Source organism: Rhinatrema bivittatum, chromosome 6 (genome assembly GCF_901001135.1).
Source record: "Rhinatrema bivittatum chromosome 6, aRhiBiv1.1, whole genome shotgun sequence".
NCBI lineage: Eukaryota > Metazoa > Chordata > Amphibia > Gymnophiona > Rhinatrematidae > Rhinatrema > Rhinatrema bivittatum.
Window position 1 is genome coordinate 331483699 of NC_042620.1, and position 26567 is coordinate 331510265.

The 26567-nt window shown below is 45.5% G+C and overlaps 1 protein-coding gene across 2 annotated transcripts in view; it reads right to left on the reverse strand.

Moving 5' to 3' along the window:
- The window catches only part of ARHGEF9 (Cdc42 guanine nucleotide exchange factor 9), a 372437-nt gene that overhangs the window by 177212 nt on the left and 168658 nt on the right, over positions 1–26567 (reverse strand). The window lies entirely within an intron of this gene.

Genomic DNA, 26567 nt, shown 5'->3' on the forward strand with positions numbered 1-26567 from the left:
CGCAGGCCTGCGATACTTTAGAAAATCAGGCCCTAAATGGCTCCATAATCTCCCCATTGTCCTTGGATGTTACAGCTATCTCCGTAACACAGCTGAGCAGATGGTCGGCGACAGTGCGTCTTCCTTTCCGTTCACAACTAGCCTTCTATAAGAGCACTGTCACAGGAAGGCCGGTCCAAAACAACACATTTGAAAATTAACTGTACATGGTCTTATGTTTGTATGAGCAGTTCTTTCACAGAGAGCACCACACACACCATTACAGCCTGCAAACCTGGTACTGCTCTCGAGTATCAAACTGTACTGCAGAAGGCTGGCCGAGGTACAAAGCAGCATAGTCAGGTACTTGTGGCCTGGATTGGCCACTGTTGGAAACAGGATGCTGGGCTTGACTGACCCGCAGTCTAACCCAGCATGGCAACGTCTTATGTTCTTATGTAGTCTTTCTTTCAAGAAATGGAAAAAGGATCTGAACGAAGAAGAAAACAGGATGCAGCACAAACGCAAAACATTGATAGGGAAGGCAATTTGAGGAAAGTCTTGCCATGGAAGCAAAAACTCATAATAAAAACTTTTACAGGTACATTCAAAGAAAAAAGCTGGAGTCGGTTTGACCATTAGATGGCCAGGGGGTAACAGGGGCATTTAGGGATGATAAAGCCATAGCAGAGAAACGAAATGAATTCTTTGCTTCAATATTCACTGAGGAAGATGTAAGAGATATATACGCATGCCAGAAATGATATTCAAAGGTGATGATTCAGAGGAACTAAAACAAATCTCAGTGAACCTGGAAGATGTAACATAGTAACTTAGTAATGATGGCAGAAAAGGCCCCGATGGCCCATCCAGCCTGCCCTGCAAGCTCCTCATGGTAGTATCTGCCGCTCTGTGCAGGATACTCTCATGTTTTTCTCAAGAGTACTAACTGCCGCCCTGTGCATTTATTCCCAAGCCTTATGATAAGGGTAGTAATATTTACAATCAATCAAAACCAAGCAACTGTCAAACCCATAAATTACTGCTAGCAACATTTTTACTGGGCGAGGAGCCTTCTTGATAATTCAGACAATGCTGCTTGACATTCTTTGCTTCGCGACTTGGCCATAGATGCCATCCTGTACTTTTTCCCTTATGTCTTCTTGATAATTCAATCAGTGCTACTTGACGTTCTTCACTTTAGGACTTGGCTGTAGAAGCCGTCCTGTGCCTTTTCCCTTGTTTGCATGTCAGTCCCCCAGACCGTAAAAGTCAGGGCCCATGTTGGCTGTTGTCTATATCCAGTTCCCCTTTCCTCCCCCCCCCCCCCCCCCAAAAAAAAAAAAAAAAGCAGGGAGAGATGTTATGTACTAGGGAAAATTGACAAACTAAAGAGTAGCAAATCACCTGGACCAGATGGTATACATCCCAGAGTGCTGAAAGAACTGAAAAATGAAATGGTGGACCTGCTATTAGTAATTTGTGAACTATCATAAAAATCATCTATGTTGCCTAAAGACTGAAGGGTTGTCAATGTAATGCCAGTTTTTAAAAAGGGATCAAGGGGTGATCCAGGAAACTACAGAGCAGTGAGTCTAACATCTGTGCCAGGCAAAACGGTGAAAACTATCATGAAGAAAAAAATTACTGTACATAGATAGTTTAATGGGACAAAGTCAACATGGATTTAGCCAAGGGAAGTCTTGCCTCATTAATCTGCTACATTCTTTTGATGGCGTAAATAAATACGTTGATAAAGGTGAGCCAGTTGCTATAGTGTTTCTGGATTTCTAGAAAGCATTTGACAAAGTCCCTCATGAGAGACTTCTTAGGAAATTAATAAGTCATGGTATAGGGGGCAGTGTCCTATTGTGGTTAAAAGATAGAAAACAGAGAGAAGGGCTAATGATAAATTTTCCTGATGGAGAGCGGTGAATAGTGGAGTGCCCCAGGGATCAGTACTGGGACCGATGCTTTTTAATATATTTATAAATGACCTGGAAATGGGATCAACAAATGAGGTGATCAAATCTTCCGATGAAACAAAATTATTCAAAGTTGTTAAATATTTACATTTATCAAAATTTATGAATTGCCTAACTCAAAAGTTGGTCTAGGTGATGCACATAAAAACATATATAGAGATTGCAATAAAATAAAACTATTAAACAAAATAAATAAAATATCAATATGAACAGCATCATAGTAAAAATCCAAGTAAAATACAGTAAAATATCATAAAAGAAAACAAAAAAAACCTCAGAATTTTGAGAAATTGCAAGAGAACCTTGCAAAACTGGAAATCTGGGTATTCAAACAGCAAATGAAATTTAATGTGGACAAGAGCAAAGTGATGCACTAACAGGTTGATTTTAAAAGTGCTGCTTGCACAAAAATGCCCACATATAAGCGTCTGTGGGCTGCACGCAAGCAACGCAGATTTTTAAAAGTCATAAAATGGGGTAGATTTTCAAAGGGGTACGCGTGTAAGATACGCGCGTACCCCCCGAAAACCTACCCTAGGCTCGGCGGCGCATGCAAGCCCCAGGACGCACGTAAGTCCCGGGGCTTGCATGGAGGGGCGTGTCGGGGGGTGTACCGGGAGTGACGCGGCGTTTCGGGGGCGTGTCTGGAGTGATGCGGCATTCCGGGGGCGTGTCTGGGGGGCGTGGTTCCGGCCTGGGGGCGTTCCGGGGGCGGCCTCGGAGGGAATGGAGGCAGGCTGCGCGGCTCGGCGCGCACAGGCTGCCGATTTTGGGCAGCCTTGCATGCGCCGACCCCGGATTTTAATGGATACGCGCGGCTATGCGTGTATCTGGTGCGCGAACAAAAGTACGCGTGTGCGCAGATTTATATAATCTGCCTCCCAATGCGCACATGTACCCATGTGTGCTTGAGGAGTAAGGGGGCAGAAAAAGGGCGGGGCATGGGCATTTCAGGGCGGAGCCAAGAATTACGTGCATAACTGAATTTTAAAAATGAAGCCCGCAAGGCACGTATGCGAGATATCTGCGTAACTTTACTGCTGCTCCTGATGAAGAGCAGGTCTGCAGATCTCGAGTTTTAGGTCTTATAGGAAAGGGTGAGGGGTCCGGGTCAATTGGGCAGCCTGCAGGATGAGAAATCAGGTGGGTCTGAAAGACCTCACTATTAACTGGAAAACTGGGAATCTGCCTCATGCAAGTATGTTTTCAAATTCGCTGACATGCGCACGTAAAAGCCAACATGGTCCTATTGAAGACACACATGCTCTGGCTGTGCTCGATTAACCACTTAAAATTAGGAGCATACTTACGCACGGTTGGTGCATTTTAAAACATACGCGTGTAAGTGAGCACATGATTAAAAATTCCAGCATATCTTCGCTTGTGTGCCAAAATGCGCATGTATAGGTGAACACACCTATACACTCATTTTATGAGCAACCCAAATTATAGTTACACATTGCAAGATTCCACATTAGGAGTCACCACTCAGGAAAAGGATCCAGGTGTCATCATTGAAAATACATTGAAATCTTCTGCTCAGTGTGCAGCAGCAGCCAAGAAAGCAAATAGAAAGCTAGGGATTATCAGGAAAGGAATGGAGAATAAAACAGAGAATAGCATAATGCCTCTGTATCACTCCATGGTGCATCCTCATCTTGTGTTCATATATCATACACAAACAGAATGCTGGGGATTATTAGGAAAGGAATGGAGAATAAAACAGAGAATAGCATAATGCCTCTGTATCACTCCATGGTGTGAACTCATCTTGAGTATTGTGTTCAGAACTCTTCAGCTTGGAGAAGAGATGGCTGAGGGGAGATATGATAGAGGCCTATAAAATAATGAGTGGAATGGAACGAGAAAACTATAATTGCTTGTTTATTCTTTCAAAAAGTACAAAGAGATGGGGGACACAGAATGAAGTTACTAGGTGATACATTTAAAACTAATAAGAGAAAATATTTTTTTTTCTCAACGCATAATTAAGCTCTGGAATTCATTGCCAGAGGATGTGGTGAAAGCTATTAGTGTAACTGCACTTAAAAAAGATTTAAACAAGTTCCTGGAGGACAGGACCATTAACCTTTATTAAGGTGGAGTTGCAGAAATCCACTGCTTACTCTTGGGATAAGCAGCTTGGGATCCTGCCAGGTACTTGTGACCTGGATTGGCCACTATTGGAAACAGGATACTGGGCTTGACGGACATTTGGTTTGACCCAGTACGGCAAGACCTGTTCTTATTGTTTAAATATTGTTTCGCATAGTCTTAATCCATAAGTATCTCCTGAAATAAGTCTTTCGGGGATCAATGTTTAAAAATCTGCTACGTGGTTAAGATAACTTGGTAAATAGACTTAATCATCTTTATCCAGATATTCTGTGCCAATTATCTGATTAAACATGCTGCCGAATGTCCACCTGAGAAAAGGGGAGTTGCCAGGGCTGTGCTGCATGGATCAGTCCTCGATCTGGTCCTCGTCAACATTTTTGTAAGCAAATATTGTGGTAAAGCTATTGGAAAAACATTTGTCTTTTTGCAAATGGTACCAAAATCTGCAACATGGTCGACACCCAGGAAGGTGTGGAAAACTCGAGGAGGGGCTCTTGTGAAGCTTGAGCAATGGTCTAGAGTTTGACAGCTAAGATTTAATGCTAAAAATGTAGGGTTTACACATTTGGGTTTCAAAAACTCTCAAGGGAGCAGTACAGCGTAGGGGGTGAAGTTAAAATAAAGCAGGATCTTGGGGGTGATCATATCTGATGATCTCAAGATGGCCAAACAGTAAGTCAAGGTGATGGCAAAAACCTGAAGGATTTGTGGGTGCACAGGGAGAGGAACAGGCACCAGGAAAAAAAGAGGCGATATTACCCCTGTACAGGCTCCTGGCGAGACCTCACTTGTAATACTGTGACCAGTTCTGGAGACCGCGCCTTCAGAAGGATAAAACGGGATGGAGTCAGGCCAGAGGGAGGCTGCTACAACGGTCAGTGGTCTTCGTTCTGAAGTATACGGGGACAGATATAAACATGCATACACTGGAAGGAAAAGGGAATAAACAGAGGGTGAGCCTCATTCAGTGAAAAAGAGGCTCTGAAACAGGGGGTCACGGGATGAGAGCAAAAGCGGGCAGACTCAGGAGAATCCTTCACAGAAAGGGGCATGGCACGGCCTCCCCGTGGAGGCGGGGGAGAGGAAGATTCTATTCGAATTCAAGAAAACCTGGGCCAAACACAGAGGATCTCTGAGGAAGAGGACGGGACTGTAAAGCCGAGCAGGAGATGTGAATGGGCAGATTGGGGAGAGCTATTTGTGGGGACAGTACTGTTCTACCCGGTTACGTTTTAAAAGCCTTGTGGCCCCTCAGCTAAATTCAGAAAGCCAGCGATTTGACCTGCACATATTTAGTTGGGGAAAGGGCGAGGGCGGTGCATTTTGAACAGGTACCTAGTTTTAGCTTGGGACATTTTTTGAATATTGACCCTCTGAGCGAATTACAAAATCAGTTTGAACGTCAATCGCAGTTCCATAGAATTTATAGGAGTTTGTTTTTCTTTTTCATGGAAAAAACAAAGACCTTCTCGTGTCTTTAGAAGCTATCGACATGGCATGCATAAGGGGGTCTCCATCTTCCCTTTGTCAGCTGCTGGGCACATGCAAGAACCATCACTTTCCAAGGTTATCACAGCACGAGAAACGAGGAAGGCTTCTGATGGTGCAAAACCCGGAAAACCGGCAGGCACAGACTGGTCTAGAACCGCTGCCCTTGGGATACCAGGGTGCCATTCTGCCTCCTAGGGACTGTTTGCCAGCCAATTTATGGCCGTGTCATCCAGATGATCCTGCATCCTGATTGCCCGGTGGGAGCCAACTCAGGTCACCAAGAGATATTTCTTCCTCGCCTCTGCTCCTGGGCTGGTTCACCACATCCTCGCCTCTGCCCTCTGAGTTTCTGTTACTTCTGATTCTTGATGTCCTGGGCTGTTTCATGTTCCAGGAGCAGTTCCTGGTTCTGCCTTATTCTTTCCATTCCTGTAGACCTCAACTCCTTAGACTATGGGATGGGAAGGAGCAATGAATAAACTTACCTTGCTCAGTTACCTGACCTGGCTTCCAGTCTCTTTGTAGTTAGCTATCCTGCTAGTGAGTCCAGGTCCATGAGGAGTGCCCATGGTCTCAGCCCACCTCTGGATGTTCCTGTAATTGTGGCACACGCGTAGAGTCAGCCGATTTGTTGGCAGGAAGTACAGCTCCTGAGCCTGGATGAGTCACTCATAGTCACCATCCTTCCCACCCAGCTTCTTGGAGACCGTGATCCCGTGGAATGCTTCTCAGTTTCAGGTATCTGAACCCGCCCCGCACCACCCTTGCCACGCTTGGGGGGGGTCTCTCAGGGAAAGAGTCACCATTTCCACCAAACATTCTACTGCCAGAGAAGTTTGTGGCATCCCCCTCCTAAACATCAGAATTTCTTTACTGGTGCAAGACACAAAAAAATCTCCCTTGCTGCAGAATGAGGAAGCTGAACAGCTCAATATGCTCTTCTATAAAAATAAAGAGGAGGAGCAAGCAAAATGTTCCCAAACTGACTCCAATTGAGTAGAGGAAATTAGCCAAGGCCTCGATTTCTATCCAATTTCTATTTATAGCTTTGCTAAAGCCAGTGAAAAGCAAGAAAGCTCATTAATTAGGAATAAACGCACAGAAGGGAGGCCTCTTTCAACAGAAAAGAGGCTCTGGAACGGGAGGTCATGGAATGAGGGTCAAAGGGGGTAGACCCAGGAGTAACTGGTCCACCATTTTGGTGCCTTAGTCTTCATGAGGAGTGGTATGGGTCCGGGTTTGAGTCCGGATGGGAGGAAGATTAACTTCCAGGGACCTAGGCGCGAGCGACCACAGCAGCTTCACACTCTGGCCTCAAAATCTCTTGAAGGTGCCAGAACGGGGAAAATCAAAGGCAGGGGAACCAAAATCAACACCGCAGGGAAAAAACCTTTGAGTCACATCAGGGTCCATTCAAACCTTGCACATCCAGGAAGGGAAAAGAAAGAAATCCAAGGGAGTCCAAGTTTGGTGCTCAAACAAAAGGCTTTAAAAAAAGGATGATCCAAGCCACAATACCAAAAAATCAAAAAACAGCATCAGAGATATGATGGCAATGAATCTTATTGTCAGTTTATCCTTCTTAGATGTTATCTCCCTTCTCACTTCCCTTGCACCATTATCCTAATGGAAAATATATCCTTATCAGTGAGGGTGGGATAACTAGAGAGCAGCTGCAACATGTATCAACAACCAGTGGAAAACTATACCTCCAGGGCCAAGAAAAACAAGTTTCATCTGGGTTACCAACACTTCCCACAGACTTCAACCCTAAATCCAACTTGTCCAGAGTTGAAAGCTCTTCTTCTCTTTTCCACCCTCCCTGACTGGTCACTGGGCAAAAAGATATCCGACCCGACCCAAGATATCCAAAATTCCTCAAAACCAAACTCTTCTCCCTCGGTGAGATTCGGGAGGAATCTCTGCAACACGGTTCCTATGAATGGAGACCCGGGAGGAGTCTCTCTCCTAACTAATGTCTGCAGGCAGCTCCTCCACTCTGCTGAGATCCTTCCGCTGCGCCTGACCCTCTGACCACTGAGCAGGCTCCCAGGGGTTAGAAACCCCCAAAAGGTAGCCTCTCCCCCAAAAAGGTGTGGTTAGAGCCATCTCTTCCTACTATTCCGAGCCCAGAAAAAGTACTTTAGGGAAAGAACACTCTGGGGGAAACTATTAGTGATGGGCTGAGACCCCCATCACATAAGGAAATATTTCTTTACAAAAAGGGTGGTGGATGCATGAAACAGCCTCCCAGTGGAGGTGAGGACAATATCTGAATTCAGTAGAGCACAGGACAAGCATAGAGGATCTCTGAAGGAGGGGAAGGAACTACAAAGCAGAGTTGATGGTGTGGATGGGCAGACTGGAGGAGCCATCTGCCGTCATGTTCTCTGTTTCCATGTCAATAGATAAAAGGCACATAACACGGTAAGGAAGGGCTAGGGTCATTACATGGCCAGATAGTATCAAGAAGGATCTCTTAAATACCTGGGGGTACTGCACTACGATCCACTGACAAAGTTTAAAATTCTTCCACCGTCTTTATGGGAAAGAAAGAAAAAAAAACTTAAAAAAAATAGCAGAATGCTAAATGCAAAAATGACTTTCCATCAAGGGAAGAGTTCTCAAGCAACCCACAAGTGCACTGTACTGAAATCTTCAAAGAGAACCTATATGCACAATTTCCCTTGGAAAGGAGCTTTGCAAAAAAACGGCCCAACATCAATCCTAGGCAAAAGTCCCCTCGTTATGGAATTCCAGGCATGGTTCTAGCTGGATTGAGGGAGGGCAGGTTACTCGGATGAATGACTTTGAGAAACCGCTCCCCCACTAGTGTCATAGAGGAGCTGGAGAAACGGACACCGAGAACCCGGAGTCAGCTCTTAAATAATTAGAAAGGCACCCCCAAAAGGTTAGTCAGCCTCTAGCAAATGGGAAAAAAAGCCTCAAAGCCCATTTCCCGACTCGGATCTGCGCAGCACCGGATTTAATATTATTCTCAACGAGAGAATTCTCCCCCAATCCGCAAGATTTCCCATCATGCACTGCTTTGAGTTTCTATGGATGGCACTAAACCTCCATTCACAAGGAATTCTCCTCAGAAGTGCTTGCAAGGAATTATCCTGTTCTCCCGTAGCCTTGCATTTCTTAATCAGTTCCTATGCTTTCAGTTACTTCTAACACTCACACTTTGCTTCTTTTTTCTCTCTCCATCTGAAAGTTGACTGCAATATGGGTTTTTTTTCTCTTATTTTAAACCCAGGAAGTCCGTGCATGAGTCCTCTTCCATTATTATGTGACTAATGATAATGTTCTGGGTGCTGGGTAATATTTCATTTGAAATAATTATTTACTGTATAACATCAGGCCACTTTTTGATTTGTTGTATCTGACATTTTGTGCCGTACTTGACCTTTATGATAGTGTTATGTATTTTTTTTCCCACATCTTTGTGAGCTTAAGTGGGTGCATCAATCACAAATAGTGGGGGTAACGTCTCGGGTGCATTCTCAAGTGGTTCCATCCAGAATCTCAAAAGAGATCCCCTTTTGAGCTAAAACGGATCCAGGGCTACCTTCTATTTCGTAACAAAACAAAAGCCCGATTACCCCCTGCTGCCTATGGGGGTGAAAATTGAAGGGGTCTAGCCAGTTGCTAGAAATTGAACCCTTCCACATGTTTTAAGGTGGTTTGGACATCTTGGATTAAGTTAGGAGGCTGTGTGTTATGTTTATTGCTCGTGTTGGGCTTTATTCTACTCTTGCTCTATATATTCTAATATGTTTCTTTTTATACCATCTGTATTTTATTGAAAAACATTTTTATTCTGCTGATCCGAAAGGCTCCTTCTCAGCGGCTTACAAAAAATAGAAATGCATAAGGGAATGGGCCTGTGTGCTTTTTTTTTTTATTGCACTTGTTTTTCATGTTTTTAGAAGATTATTTTATGCTCCACATTGCTTTGTGCTCGCAGAGTAAAATGCGATTCATTAATGGAATAAAATCAAATAAATGGGTGGGGGAGGTGCTATAAGAGGGCACCAGGACCGTCTAGCAACTGCGTTCTCATCTATGCTGTGGACATTTTTCACAGGACATCAATATTTGTGGTGAAGCTAAATTGCAAGCCATTTTGTGCAATCTGGCAGCTGCCCAAATTTTCCACATAAATAACCTGCTTAGGTTGAGGGGGGAAAAAAACCCCCTCTGTTCTTTCAATGCCATTCTAAAGTACCATCCAAAGCTTTATTTAAAAAAAATCCCCACAGTACAAATACACTGCTTCTAGCTGTCAAGAGTTCGACTGCCTTCATCAGTCAGGGCAGAATGAGCTAAGGATGGTGTTACCCGAATATACAAATAAATTGCATTGCAGTTAGTCACATTACAACCTGTAATTTACTTACATGTTCAGGCAACACCCTCCTGTGTTTATTCCGCACTGACCCGATTGAGTCTAATTCTGTCACAAGGCTCTGTCACAAATACATTAAGTTGGTTCTTCTCCGTGCATTTACCCTCCTGCACTCGCGCGGCTGATAAGGCCCCCAAAGACGAGAAATAAATGAAGTGAGGGAAGCTGCAGCAGGGAAGCCAAGTGTTTGCTCTCCTGCCCAGGCAATGAACAAAGATTTGGGGGGCCGGCAAATAATTTTTGGTTCTGTTTAACATAAAAGCGAGCTTGAAGTTTTGCCACATATTTAGATGCAGAGGCGTAGCTGTGATGGCCATGCAAGTGGCTCCTTTGGTTTCCAGGCTTATGAAGCAGAGCGGGCTCTGGGTGACTGTAACAGTGATGATCTGGTTTGGTTTTTTTAAAATAATGATCACGATTAATCAGATTAAACCTGAACAAAAACCAAAACCAGGATACCCCGAATGTTTTGCTATATTGGGGTTTTTTTTTTCCCCGCAAGAGGCTTAATTTTATTGAGCGGGACAAGCAAACATAAAAGGTGTACTGCCCCCCTGTGGAGTGGCATTTTTTTGTAAGCAAGCTGTGGTCTTTCCACTCATCTCCACATCACCGACTGACCATCTCTCCCTGCCAGCAGCGAGTCTATATCCCCCCACTCAGCGTCTATGTTTGATGGTTTTCACAACTGCTCTCGCTCATCCAGCGTTTCCCTCTCCCCATGATAAAATAGTGGCTCCCTGACTTGGGCCCTTCCTTTCGCACGACAAAAGAGCAGATTGAGGGCACCGACAGTACACCAATCCTCCAAACCACACGCGCACAACTTCTGTACTTTTTGCCTGGGATATGAAGTCTGAGACAGACAGATGGGCGGACGGATGGGTATAATGTCCCCATGAGGCATTCTTTACATGCTTTGTTCAAGAACATCTCAAAAGGGCAGACATCTTCCAAATCATGACTTTAAAGATAAATACAGGGAGAGGACATGATGGATACTGAGTGCATCTTGATGTCATAGACTTGGTGTATGATATCTAATGTTAAAAGAGTGCTGCTGCCATGTTGGGCCACTTGGATACTCAAAAATAAAGGTCAACAAAGAAGATATAGATGAGAACTTTTTATCAGACTAACTTTCCCATTTGCATGCTCATCTCACTCACGGCCTCATTTACTAAGCATTTTTTTCCCATAGACAGAGAAGCGTCTTAGTAAACCAGGCCCTCAGATTGCTAAGGTTCATTTGAACTGAAAGGACCTGTCTACGACGACAGCCAAGGTATCAGCAGTATCCTCTCTTCTGTGGTGGGGTGGAAAGGTTGCATTTGCTGAATGATCTTCCCACAATTTGTTTTTCTTGCCGTTCTGGGCTTTGGAGAAGGTGTTAAACAAATCTTGTGCACTTTGTACAGTTATATCTCGGGCCCATTAATGCAACTCCATCACCGAGTGCGTTACTTTGAACGGGATGCTTATAGCTAGTGATACTGAATATACTGGCGGTTGGCGAACGGTTACGTCATTAATAACGGATCACAGATGCCGTTAATTCAGAGGCCCCCAGAAAAATGTAAATTAGGAAACAACAGCCATCCATGTTATCCTCCCTCTACTGCCCATCCCCTATAAAAAAAAACCAAAACACAAAGCAAAAAATGCTGCCCTACATAAGCCCAAGATAAGCAAGGGATATTTGGGTGTTCCAGACCAAAAGGTGAAAGTTCTAAGACATTTCAATCTCTGCACAGTCCCTTGAAGTGCAGCCCTAATGTGAGACTATTGTGGGTGTATTAGTGAGGAACGTTGAGTTCTTTCTGTAGATCTACAGTAGGAAACTGTCTGATCCACTTGTCGCTCAGGGCCCCTAGATGAGGACATTGACTTGTTAGTCTTCCCTTTAAACCTCTTACAAGCACAACACACACACAAAGTATTAGCTCTAGAATCACCGCAGTTATCCAAGGCATGGAACAATCTTTACTGAGGGGGGTGGTGGGGGCCTGGAATAGCAGGAATCACTAGATCCAGGCCTGGGACAGATAGAGAGGACAGTGGTAGGAACAAGGTTAAGAGGCAAACCCGCCCATCCCTTCTTGAAGGGGGGAAGGGATAGAGAGAAAACACAATGCAGACAATGGACTTATGACCTGGCGACACCGCAGGTCATGGGATAGCAGGGTACAAAAGTCTCTGGACAAAAAAAAAAAAACAAAACAGGTCGATACTGGCAGGATGGTGGTGATGGCTGGGCACCATCCAGCAAGAGCACATGGACTCAGGCACCCAGACGCTCAGGCAACAGTTCTGCCGGGTTTGGTAGCTGTTTAGAATTATTATAAAGCTTAGTGGAAAGACATTGGAGAGGAGACGGCAAGAGGGGGTGCTGGATTACGTATGGGAAGTTGCACGCTGAACTACTGAGGATGGAAGAGGAAGAGAAGGATAAGGAGCGATAGCCTACAAGTGGTGAAGCTTCTGCTGCTGGCGGCTGGATTATATCTTTTGCAGGGCGCAGTGGAATAGCTGGGCAGCGCGGTTGAGCCAAATGTTTTTCATGTGTTGGGTTACTGTGTTAGAGAGTAAACAGCTGATATCTTGTTACCCGTCCTTGAGCTCCTTACTGTGATGCAAGCGGGCATATTTTATTTTCCAATATGATACAAACATTTCGCAGCTGAGGAAACTCAACTGTGTCATATCTCCTGGGCTTTGCAGTGCAATTCCCATCATTTTATCTATTGCAGCAGAATTAAAAATAAATAAATAAAAAAAGCAACCACAAAGGCTTCCTTCTCAGCCACCTTGGACAGAATCCAGGTCATCGTGGCTTCTGAAAGACTCTCTGCAAGAGCTTCCGGGAGAACATGTTCCTTCGTGCAACACGGTAGGTACAAGGTAGGTCGGCAGGTGGTCAGAATGTCAAGGCCGAGAACCTCTCCCTACGCTACTGTACCTGCTGCATTATTAATTCAGAGAGGCGTTGGCATTTTTGCTAGAAAGTAATTTCTAAATTAATGACTGTCTAGATGAGGCAAGTCTGGGAGGTATCCATACCTTCCATCGAGCATGCTCTCTCTTCCCCTTATAATCACTAAACGTCAAAGTCCTCGTCGCTCTCCGTTCTGCTGGACACTGCGGAACAATGGGCTCCAAAGCTGCCATTCCACTTCTCAGGATATGCAAATCTCTCTCATGCAGATCATTTAGGGTTATCCTGAACAATCGACAACGGCTCGTCTCATCAAATCATCAATTTGCAGGCCTAGGTCACGAGTTAATTCACCACTGAATCCCGTTCCATACAGACTGCGCCGTGCTCGGAAAGATCAAGCGCCGAAACCAGGTCACCAAAACTCGGGGGCCTCTATCCCTCGGTAATGGCCTGCCAGGGCTCATCCGAGCCTTTGTCTCCTTCCATGGAGGCATTAACTGTCAGGGGAAAAAAAAGGATGCTGTCACAAGATGTTTTTCTCATCCTGCAAGCGAATGAACTGATGCGTAGGACTTTCAGTCAAAAGCTCAAACGGTCGATGGTGTCTATCCCTGTGACATCTGTGCCCACTCTGAAGAACCCTCTCCCTCAGTTATAAAACGTGAGCATATTTTCCGTTTCTTTTCTTCTTCTCTACCTTTATCCCCTCATGGGATGGATACAAAAGAAGCTTGTGGTACAAGCCCGGTACAGGTTATTTCCTAGCTGTGCTATGATCCAAAAACAGGCGTGGAAAGGGACAGGTTGTTGTTGTTGTTTTGGGGGGTTTTTTGCTGTTGTTTTGGGATTTTTTATTTTTTTTTTTGCTGGAGATGTTCTGACTTTGCTGGTCAGAGCAGATGTGCTGGCAGCCAACAAGCACCATAAAAGAAAGGGCAGAGAGCAGGGCCGGGACATGCCGGCGACAGCTTGCCCTGCCCGGCGACAGCCGCTGCGGGAAGGATGCTCTAATGAAGAAGGCCATTCATCCAGGCTTAAACAGGCTTCCCGTGACATAAAATACTTGGGGAAAAATCTTGTGAATTAATGGCTGTAAAAAAAAAGCAGTGTGCAGTCAGTCTGACAGCCCTTCTCTTTTACTGGTGGCAATAAAACACTTTAAGAGTAAAACAAAAAAAAAAGTTATCTTAGCAGATTAAATCAGGTAGCGCAGAATGTGATGCCATGCACTATCGACTTGATAGGAGTACATAACTGGAAATGTAGCCTGGAAATATTTCCAAGTGTCTCGGCCCCAGTAGGAATCACTTTGTTAAGACGAGATGCCCGGAAGAGCTCTCGGGCTGCCTGATCATGCCTTCACGCCTGTCAGTTAACAAATTCTCGCTCTAAGCCTTGTTTTGCAGGCTGCAGCTATGCACCCAAAACAAAAGCGGGTTCTAGAGGTGATCACTTCCGATGATCTTACGGTGGTCAAAGAGACGGATAATGCAACGCCAAAAGCCAGAAAGATGCTTGGCTGCCCGGGGAGAGGACTGGTCAGCAGAAAGAGGGAGGTGATATTGCCCCTGGATAGGTCCCTGGTGAGACCTCACTTGGAATACTGTGACCAGTTCTGGAGACCCCACCTTCAGAAGGAGAGAAACAGGATGGAGTCGGTCCAGAGGGAGGCTGCTAAAGTGGTCAGTGGTCTTCATTCTAAAGCACATTGGAATAGACTTGAAAGATCTAAACATGTCCACCCTAGAGAAAAGGTGACATAGGGGAGATATGAGAGAGACATTCAAATACCTCCACAGGAGGCGAACGCTTTTAACAGAAAGGAAGCTCTGGGTTGAGGGTGAAAGGGGTAATCTAAGGAAATATTTCCTTACAGCGAGGCTCATAATGTGCGGAACAGCCTCCCCGTGGAGGTGGTTGAAACGAGGATAGTATCAAATTCAGGAAAGCCTGGGATAAACACGGGGGGGATCTCTGAGGGAGAGGAAGGGACTATAAAGCTGAGCAGGAGATGTGTTAGGGCAAATCATATTACAGCTGGTTTTGAATCAGGGCAAGCAACGGGTTTGCAGATCTCTTCCTCAAGAATGCGTGGCTGAGTAGGAAGCAGACAAGCAATATTGGTATAAGAGGTGGCAAGCAAGAACCTGCACAGAATTATTTACATGGATAAGGCTTCTAAAGCAGCTGCCCAGTCCTCACAGGGAAACTGCATACGCACATAACACAGGTCCTGGGGAGCAAGGAACGCCTTGCTAAACAGATGATAGTGATGCAAGAGATGCGTCTCAAGGGCATCTTGTTATTTCTTAACCTGTAATATAATTGTATTTCAGTTGCTTCTCAAATTGCTTCTAGCTAAACTTCGGTATATAAAAGCTTATAAATAAATAAATAAAGCTATGCATGCACCACTGCCGAAGGTCAGCCACCACAGAGGCTCAGTTTGAAGCCGGTGTGCGGTGTGTAGAGCCACAGAATGGCTCGGAGGTAGTCAGGCTCAGTCTGGTGTACGGCACCACCCCAGAGGATCCATGATTGCGATTCAAAAGAATTGCTGAGACATCTGGAAAATTTAGATGGCTAGGAGGTCAAGTGACAGTGTGGAATCCCAGTGGAAGACCCGTGAGCTGTTAATCCTATGTATACTGACCTTAGGTGAACTGAAGCATAGAAATGTGATGGCAGAAAAGTACTATCTAGTCTGTCCAGCCATACCAAATAATTTAGATTTACAATTCCCATTACTCCCTCAGAGATCATGTGTTTATCCCATCCTTTCTTGAATTCAGCTACAGTTTTTGTCTCCGCCACCTCTTCTGGGAGGCTGTTCTATGCATCCATCACCCTTTCTGTAAAGAAATATCTCCTAAGATTACTCCTTCATTCTACAGCCTCCTTTCCACTGAAAGAAGCTCGCCTCCTTAGCAATGATATCTTGGAGGTATTTAAATGCCTTTATCCTATCTCCCCGTCCCACCTTTCCTCTAGGGTATACATGCTTCGGTCTTTAAGTCTGTCCCGTATACTGCTTTAGAAGGAACGTCTTGGAGCTCTGGGTTACTCCTGTGAATGGAAGCTGTGTCTCACTCTCGAGTACTGATTATGTTTGTCCATGAAGAGGAATTACCATGGAACTGGCCTGCACTGGTTAAAGCACTGGATTTAAGCTTTGCCTCAGCTGTAAGTGTTTGCAACCTTGATTGAAGTTACCTGTTTATTTATGACTATGGTTCAATACAGGAAGGGAATGGTTACTAAAACGGAAAATGTCATAATGCCTCTGTATCGCTCCATGGTGAGACCGCACCTTGAATACTGTGTACAATTCTGGTCGCCGCATCTGAAAAAAGATATAGTTGCGATGGAGAAGGTACAGAGAAGGGCAACCAAAATGATAAAGGGGATGGAACAGCTCCCCTATGAGGAAAGGCTGAAGAGGTTAGGACTTTTCAGCTTGGAGAAGAGACGGCTGAGGGGGGGATATGATAGAGGTGTTTAAAATCATGAGAGGTCTAGAACGGGTAGATGTGAATCGGTTATTTACTCTTTCGGATAATAGAAAGACTAGGGGGCATTCCATGAAGTTAGCAAGTAGCACATTTAAGACTAATCGGAGAAAATGATTTTTCACTCAACGCACAATAAAGCTCTGGAATTTGTTGCCAGAGGATGTGGTTAGTGCAGTTAGTGTAGCTGGGTTCAAAAAAGGTTTGGATAAGTTCTTGGAGGAGAAGTCCATTAACGGCTATTAATCAATTTTACTTAGGGAATAGCCACTGCTATTAATTGCATCAGTAGCATGGGATCTTCTTAGTGTTTGGGTAATTGCCAGGTTCTTGTGGCCTGGATTGGCCTCTGTTGGAAATAGGATGCTGGGCTTGATGGACCTTTGGTCTGACCCAACATGGCAATTTCTTATGTCCTTGCCTTGAATATTAATGAGCCAGTAGGAAGACAGCATGCTCAGCGGGATTTGAGTTTCCAACCTGACAAGATGTGGGTGGGCAGACTGGACGGCCTGTATGGTCTTTAGCTGCCATCATGCTCTCTGTTTCTATTCAGTAAAAAAATATATTTTTTTTTGCCCCCCCCCCCAAGGCAGTTTCTTTTCTCTTTTGGGCATTCAGCTCAAACAGAACCTGCTGCACTATCAGCCATTCAGAAGTAGACCCAGCCATCACTGTGATAGTCCTTACCCAGGGGCCACGGCTCCCTCTGGAACCACGGACGCATCCACTGGTGCTGCTGTGCAGTGGCTGAGGGTCCCATTCCCAGCCCCGGCCAGTCACAGCCACTGGAGCAGCCCATAAGAGGATGGTTAAGTTCATCTTTCATTCTCCCTAACCCCCATCAAACAGCGTGCAAGAAAGCCGTAGTCAGAAGAACACTGAGCCTCACAAAGTCATTTCACTCAACGAAAAGATGCTTTAAAATGAATTAATCAGGACGTCGCTCTGAGCCAAAAGTCATGTTATAGCAGATGAAGCAAACGTAGCAGGGTCCGTATAGTAAAGAGGAGCTCAGGGAAACCTAAAAGTATTAGAAATGTGACACCTGTCCCAATCTGGTCCTGGGCACGAGGGTTTACAGGGAGGCACAAGGTCTGGAGCAGACCCCATGACCCACACAGGGGGAAGAGACTGAACTCTTCACGGTCCCTAGCATTTGTCCTCTCTGCTCATCAGCCCGGTCAAAGTCCAAAAAGCACCATATGGACACCACAACCACTTTTCAAGTTACTGGTGCTGATGGCGGGTAAAAAAAATCCAAAGAAAGATACAGCAAAGGCGAGTACAACACACAGCAAAGCAATGTCCAGAAATACCCCCAACTAATTCTCAGCCTATTTCGGAGAAGGGTCTCTCCTTATAGCTGCTATTTAGGGCAGCCTGCCTTTCCTTCTCCAACACCAGTGAACTTCTGCTTGATCGTTCTCTCAAACGGGACCCTTCCTCAGCTGGGCAATTGTGCTTCTTGCAAACTCCCACCCTCATGGGAAAACATATCCTGAAGAGGTTAGGACTTTTCAGCTTGGAGAAGAGACGGCTGAGGGGGGATATGATAGAGGTGTTTAAAATCATGAGAGGTCTTGAACGGGTAGATGTGAATCGGTTATTTACTCTTTCAGATAACAGAAAGACTAGGGGGCACTCCATGAAGTTAGCATGGGGCACATTTAAAACTAATCAGAGAAAGTTCTTCTTCACTCAACGCACAATTAAACTCTGGAATTTGTTGCCGGAGAATGTGGTTAGTGCAGTTAGTGTAGCTGTGTTTAAAAAAGGATTGGATAAGTTCTTGGAGGAGAAGTCCATTACCTGCTATTAAGTTCACTTAGAGAATAGCCACTGCCATTAGCAATGGTTACATGGAATAGACTTAGTTTTTGGGTACTTGCCAGGTTCTTATGGCCTGGATTGGCCACTGTTGGAAACAGGATGCTGGGCTTGATGGACCCTTGGTCTGACCCAGTATGGCATGGTCTTAGGTTCTTAGGGCTGAGGTATAAGTAGGCGGCAGATTTATACCTCTAGGAGCACTGAGATATGTGGTCAGCCCTCTGTACATGACAAGGTGCACCTGTGGCCATCCCTGCTGGTCCTCATCACTGGTCGGCCGCGGGTGGGATGTGAGAATGGGGCTGCTGCCCCGGGCACTTGCCCTCTCTGCTTAATGGTACATCCACACTTGCATGCGAAGACATAAAGCAAGTTCTCTCGTTATCACTCTTTGTTCTGGCGCAGCTTCAGTCAGCGCGTCACACGTGGAAATGCAGAAACAGGACAGCACAGCAATTGTAGTGTAAGATACTCATTAAGAATTGATGATGACCGGTCCAGTCGATTACACTGCCGAGGGCAGGTGCTTCCTATAAGGGTCACAGAGGTCCCACACGCACACACGCACGAGGCAGGGCTGAGATCAGAACTGGGCCACCAGGAAGGAGTGAGGTGGGATTAGCAAGCGCGAGCCTGTTCACATCCCTCGACGATCCAGCCGTGCACTGGTGACGCGCTGTTGTGGTGCTCAGGGGAGGGACGGCAGCAGGGCCCAGCGCTGACCCACCGCTTTGGGAGAGGGGAAGGGGAGGAGAAGGTGGAGGAAGGGGCAAGTCACGTGGGGGGTGGTCTAGACTGGCAGCCCTCGGTGAGGCAGTCCAGCAGGGCACACTGGTACAATGCTCTCGGTCTCGAGGCAGCCACTTAAAAGTGATACGGTAAGAAGAGAGAGTACCAGGAGCTAATGTGCCAATGGTACCACAAGTAACAGGGACCCACAATCACTCTGACCTGTGTTAAGAGCAGAGTGGGAAAGGTGCCTCCTTAACCTTGCACATTGCTCAGCTTAGGGTGCACCAGTTTTTTTGTGGCGGGAGGCAGAAAACACAGCCTGCTTTAATGCCACTATCAAATGCCATGCCTTGCGTCTCTGTCAGAAAGAAATACGCGCTGGCACAGAGGTTCCCGGGGGAGAGCAGCAGATCACAGCTGAAAAAGACTGTCTCTCTCCCCTTCCTGCTCACATCCCTCCCGCCAGCGGGAGGCGCTAGCGAGCAGCACCCCCCCTCACCTGCCGTCGCCGCCTCCTCTACTGCCGGCTTCCCGGTGAAGCTGGAAGTGCACAGAATCAGCGGATCTGGCCAGACCATGGGGGCCCCCCCCTTTTGGTTTCAACTTCATTCGGGAAGGCAGCACAGGAGGAAGCAGCAGGAGCGGGTAAGGAGCACCCGCTTGCCCAATGGAGATGATTGCAAAGGGGGGGGAGGGGGGGGGGGAGTGGAAGATGGTATCGCCCAGCAGGTGGAGGGAAGGGAGGGAAGAGAATGTGGTGATGCCCAGGGCAGAAGAGGGAGAGAAGATGGTGATACCAGGAGTGTGGGGGAGGAGGCACGTGACGGGACGGTGGGGAAGGTGGTGATACCAGGAGGGAAGGTGATGGGTGAAGCCAGCGCTGGGTGCGCCACTTGGGAACCACTGGGCTTGCACTATATCCTGACTCACACATAGAGCAAAGGTGGCACACGAGGCAGGGAAAAAGTCACCCTCGTGGGAAAACAAATCCTGGTTTTATATTCTAATCAAAGGCGAAACGCTAAGGCATGAAACGTATCCCCAGACGGTGGGATGAGGCCGGCATACCGAGCACGGTCCGTGGCGTACAAACTCGCCATCCCGCTCCACGCGCACCGGAAGAAAGCAGGAAGCGGCGGCTTTGTTTCCATTACAAAATTACCTTTCTTCGGTTAATGGTTTTGATTTCATGACTCATTAACCAGCCGCTTGCACAATGTGTTGAATAATTAGCACTTCACTTTTATGCAACAGAAATTCTGCTGCCATTCCTATTTGGCAAGCGTTCAATACAGATCGACAAATTTTATTTTTTTTTTTTGGTTGGGGGTAATAATCTTCCATTTCGTGCATATAAATGAATCCCCTAACTAAGGACTAATTCCATCTGGTCAACGTTTACTGTGGAAAAATTAAAAGAAAAAAAACAGTGCGCATCAAGGGAGGAAGGAACGAAGCCATGAAGTCACCCGAGGCAGCCCTGGGGCTTGATTTCCCCTTTGCACACCAAGGTTAAGTAGGATGCACGCACGGGTCATTGCCACACCACTCCGACCACTCGCAGACTTGCTGTCCACTAAGTGGAAGTGACCCGCCGAAGGAGCGCATCAGGCACCTGCTTCAGGACCCTGGACAGAAGTTAAACGCCATGCGGGGATTTTGTGCACCCCCCCCCCCCACCCCTTTTGAGTTTTGCAGGATCTGAGGCCTTTCTGAATGAATTTCCTCAAAGCCAGATTTGAAGCGACCCATCTTGCACAACCCACGGTGACTCCCATAAGACAGGGACGTTACAGAACCACACAAAGCGGGTCATTTCCAATGTAAACGTAACAGACTATTGCAGCAGTTTTCAAAAGCCCATTTAGCCAGGTAAGTGCATTTACACGGGAAAAAAAACCCGGTTTTATGCACGTAAATCCTTTTAAAATGTACCCCCCGTGTCAGCAGAAGAGGACCACTTGGTTCCCCCTCCCAGTCTGTTCACTTGTGCTGCCTATTGTGCATTCCCCGGCCTCTCTCAAGAGTCTGGTCTCCTCCTCCGTACGCGCCTGTCCCGGGCAGGCTGCAGTTCTGCCGCTGTTTGGGATCCCGTCTCCTCCATGGGAAGTCCGCGCCAGATGTCCGCCAGCCTCTCGGCGAAATGGGATCTTCTCACACTGCTTCCGAGCCTCCTCTTCCACAGCTTCTTGCGATGATCTCTCGCCCCTGAGTTTTTCAGTCTATGAAAAATGCCCCCTTAAATCATCAGCTAGGACCCTTTCTTGATCCTCTATGACCAGTGACAAGCAGGCTGGACTACTGTGACTCTGACGAGCCAATGTGTTACGTTTGGCTATTTGTATGAATTCATGTATTATTTTGTGTTTTCATGTGAACGGCTAAGGAAGTGAGATAAGCTGCCCGTTTCTCGTTACATCTTCGCCCATAGGACCATAGACCCTCTCTTTCCACTGCTTGCATTTTTCCAACTTGAGTACTGTTTACGATCCTATCTTTAACCTTTAAAATGCCGGATGGTAAACGCCCTGGGTAGGTGCAGTAACTGGTGAGAGTTTACTCTGGATTCCAGCTCCAAAGGAGAGCAGACTGATGGAAGAGCTGGCGGGCTTGCACGGAGGCTCTGCAATCTCTTCCGCTTTTTCGCTCGGAAGCAAGGGGATTCGTTTTTGTGCAGTGCTTGGTAAGAACTGAGCTGCTTTTGCACGAAAATCAACCAAAATTCAACTGCATCTTTTCTGATGATCTGAGTTTAATTTTCCGTGTTACGTTTTTGGTTGGCTATAAAGTTATTGTAGTTGATTATTTTAGGTTTTGTGATGCTGTGGATTGAGCAGTTGTTTAGTTGGTAACACGTTTTTTGTTATGTCCGTATTTTCATGATTATTGGAATTTTTTTTTTATCTGTAATTTTGCAATTTCTGTTGAATGTTTTGTGCCCTCTTTGGGCTGTTGACAAAGAGACAATTGGAATTCATAAATAAAACTTTCTTATTTCATAGCTCCCCTTTCTTCTAGAATACACCTTTAGCTCCTCCAGCCTCTCAGTGCACCATGCCAGCCCTGCACCATTTGTGCGGCCCTCCTTTGAGTTGCCTCTACCTTGTCAATGACCTTTTGTAGATGGGGTCGGCAGACGTGACTGCAGTTCTCAGGATGAGGCTCGCCAGAGACCCTGTAGAGGGGTAATATTACTTCCCTCTTTCTTTATATACTAAGCTTCCCCAACTGCTTTGTCACACTGATTGGAAACCTTGTAGGCTTCAGAATTTAGATTATATATAAAAACATAAAAATTGCCATGCTGGGTCACATCGAGGGTCCATCAAGCCCAGGATCCTGTTTCCAAACAGTGGCCAATCCAGGTCACAAGTACCTGGCAGGATCCCAAATGGTAGACAGATCCCAGCGATAAGTAGTGGCTTTCCCCAAGTCTACCTGGTTAATAACGGTTTATGGACACCTCTTCCAAGAACTTGTCCAAACCTTTTTTAAAACAATCTACTTTAGCTGTCTTTATCACATCCTCCAGGAATTAATTCCAGAGCTTAATTGTGTGTTGAGTGAAATCATTTTTTCTGATTTGCTTTAAATGTGCTACTTAATAACTTCATGTAGTGTCCTGGTTGTTTTTTTTTTTGTTTTTTTTTTTTAAAGAGTAAATAATTGGTTTACATTTACCCGTTCTATTCCACTCAAGATTTTATAAACCTCTATTGTATATCCCCCCTCAGCTGTCTCTTCTCCAAGCTGAACAGCCCTAACCTCTTCAGCCTTTCCTCATAGGGGAGCCGTTCCATCCCCTTTATCATTTTGGTTGCCCTTCTCTGTACAGACATGGCAAAGGATATTTCAGAGCGCAATGCTGAAGCTGGAGAGATGCACTTACATTTTAGACACCAGCAGATAACATTTTGATTTTGAGAAGCTTTTTTTTTCCTCTGCGGCCTTCATGTATTACTGGACTGATAGAGATAAATGGTAAGGACAGGTGTTTTAATGCTGTTACTGTTGTCATTGTGATTCATTGATAATGGGTATCTGTAATGTGATACACGCACTCTGGTTTAGTGAGCAATAAATGTAATAAAATAGATAAAATTGGACAGCGCGCTGCGGGTCTCTTCCTGGTTTGGTGACTGCTGGTTCTTCCCCTCCAAAATGTTATTTTTTGGCCCTTTGATTCCTGCAACCTAAAGGCATAGTTCTGCATAGTGGCCCAGCTTTGACCCTTTTTCATGGTATCTGCCCCTTCTGGAACGGCTGCTCTGTTCCTTTCAATCAAAACGTCATCCCCTCTGTCACTCCTAAAGATATGGAAGAGGACTGGAGCCAGCACTGACCCCCTCTGGCACCCCGCTGGTCACTTTCCCACCACCAGATTGGCTCCCCTCGACCACTGCTCTCCGAGTCCTGCTGCTCAGCTACAGTCTCACCCAGTTTATAATTTATCTTCCGGCTCTACAGTGTGGCTGGGCTATAGATAATGATTTTATATCAATGATGGCTTTATAAGCCAGGGATGCACTGTTATGCCTCACATGCAAATGAATCATTACTTAAAGAACAATACAGACCTCTGGGCTCGAGATCCACAGCATCCTACAGCGCAGCAAAATCACTAGAGCAAGGGTTAAGGCGGTCGGTGGCCGCTACCACGCAGAGGAATAGGAAGGTTATGTACCCAGCTGGCCTCCTCACGTCACGGGGCTTCACTACAGCACAGGGATTAAATGCGGTGTGGAATATCTGAAGCCTTGCATCTGTCTGCAAGGGGGGATATGATAGAGGTGTTTAAAATCATGAGAGGTCTAGAACGCGCAGATGCGAATCGGTTATTTACTCTTTTGGATAATAGACTAGGGGACACTCCATGAAGTTAGCATGGGGCACATTTAAAACTAATCAGAGAAAGTTCTTTTTTACTCAACGCACAATTAAACTCTGGAATTTGTTGCCAGAGGATGTGGTTAGTGCAGTTAGTGTAGCTGGGTTTAAAAAAGGATTGGATAAGTTCTTGGAGGAGAAGTCCATTACCTGCTATTAATTAAGTTCACTTAGAGAATAGCCACTGCCATTAGCAATGGTTACATGGAATAGACTTAGTTTTTGGGTACTTGCCAGGTTCTTATGGCCTGGATTGGCCACTGTTGGAAACAGGATGCTGGGCTTGATGGACCCTTGGTCTGACCCAGTATGGCATGTTATGATGTTCTTATGCATACTAATGCAGATCATTAGCGGGGAAGAAAGGGGCAAAGATCCTTCCTGGCCTTCTGGGAATGTATATGTAGGGCTGCGTGGGCTTTGCCCATTAGGTTTGCAAAGGAAAGGTCCTGCAGTGGGAGGTTCAAGGGGGTGTAGTGGGTTTTGGTGACTGATAGGAGGGTCCATCTCCAAATGAGTGTCTCACAGTGGGAGATCTTTGGGAGTCTACATCGTAAGAAGCTGGTGAGAGGCAGCCATAGGCTGTGGACTCTCCGGAGGTCCTAAAGGAGGCATCCTCCACTGTATCTGGACTCAGGAGGGGGTTCCCCTCCCAAGCTCGGAGGGAGAAAGGAAGTCATAATCTGGGAGGCTGGCTCACCAACGAGATGGATGCTACTTTTCTTTGTGTGGGAGATTGGAATCAGATTTCCTGATTCCAAGCTGTTCTAAGAAAGATGACTCCTGCTGGGAGATCTAGGACAAATCCTTACTTCATCTGACAAGAGCTTGAGGAAGATGACTCCGTAATCCAGAACTCTACACCTGTGTGAACAGTTTTCATGCCTTTTATACTGCTGGATTGCTTTGTTTGCAACAGAACACTTGGTTTGAGGACTCTTTTTAGAGTGATCACGTTTAATCCCCCTGGGCTTCCCAGATTAGCCTCTTTCCCCCCCCCCCCCCCAGCGAAATCCATGATCCCGGACACCGTACAGAGCGAAAGAGAGCTCCAAAGTTTCTAAGGGTGACCCCCCCCCACCCCCATGTGAAGGGTGCGTGTGCGTGCATAGATATATATGTAAATAGAACACGCACATACACAAACTCCTGTCTGGGTTCACTGGAAAGGTGCCGCTCAGTAAAATGCGTGGGAGAGAGAGAAAAGAGAAGCTAAGGAGAGGGCAAAAGGAGCTCTCTGGGAGATATGGGAGCAGTGAAATATTGGAGTGGACTTTGAGAAGTTGCTCCAGTACCGTTGCGGCTGCCGAGGACGAAAGTCCCTAGGACACCACCTATCCAGCCTAATCGGTGAGGAAGGCGTTTGACTGCAATTTTTTTTGTCTTGGGGAGCCTAAAGAAACAGAAAAGTCGCAGTGAGATTGCGGAGGGGGACGGGAGGCTTGAATTGGGAGAAACGGATGGAAAAGAATAGCGAGTAGCCATCGTGGGAATTTTGGGAGATTTACCCTGTGAGCTCTCTCGTATACTGCTGAAACCTTGCCTGCCCTCTCGACGCTTCCTGAAGCTGTCTGCCGACTGTTTTTCCCCTAATCTGGATTTTTTTTTTCTTCTGGGACTTTGAATAGATTCTCTCTTTTGTTTTGAAACACAATGCTGGTGTGGACATTTTTTGTTTGTGTGAGAGTCTCCCCTCAGACCACCCAGGCAGAAGGAACCCTGATTCTGGGGCGGCTTAAAAATTTTCTCCCACCCCTGCAGCTGCCGAAGGTGACCCCCGATGAAGAAGGGAGGGAAAGAGTGTGTGTGTGTGTGTGTACATACACACATATATATTTATTTATATTTATTTATTTATTTATTGTTTTTATATACCGACATTCGATCTCAATCAAGATATCACACCGGATATCTATATATCCCCTACAGCATTTAAATGTGACTCACTTGAGCTATACATATATATATGTATGACTCACTTGAGATATATATATATGACTCACTTGAGCTATATATAAATATATGACTCACTTGAGCTATATATAAATAAATAAATAAATATATATATATATATATGACTCACTTGAGCTATATATATATATGTGTGACTTACTTGAGCTATATATAAATATATATGTGACTTACTTGAGCTATATATAAATATATATGACTCACTCGAGCTATATATATATGTGTGTGTGTGTGTGTGTGACTCACTTGAGATATATATATATGTGTGTGTGTGTGACTCACTTGAGCTATATATATCTATCTATATGTGTGTGTGACTCACTTGAGCTATATATATATATATATATATGTGTGTGTGTGTGTGTGTGACTCACTTGAGCTACATATCTATCTATCTATATGTGTGTGTGACTCACTTGAGCTATATATATATATATGTGTATGTGTGACTCACTTGAGCTATATATATATATATATATATGTGTGTGTGTGTGTGTGTGTGTGTGTGTGACTCACTTGAGCTATATATCTATCTATCTATATGTGTGTGTGACTCACTTGAGCTATATATATATATATGTGTATGTGTGACTCACTTGAGCTATATATATCCCCTACAGCATCTAAATGTGACTCATTTGAGCTATATATATATATATGTGTGTGTGTGTGTGACTCACTTGAGCTATATATCCATCTATCTATATGTG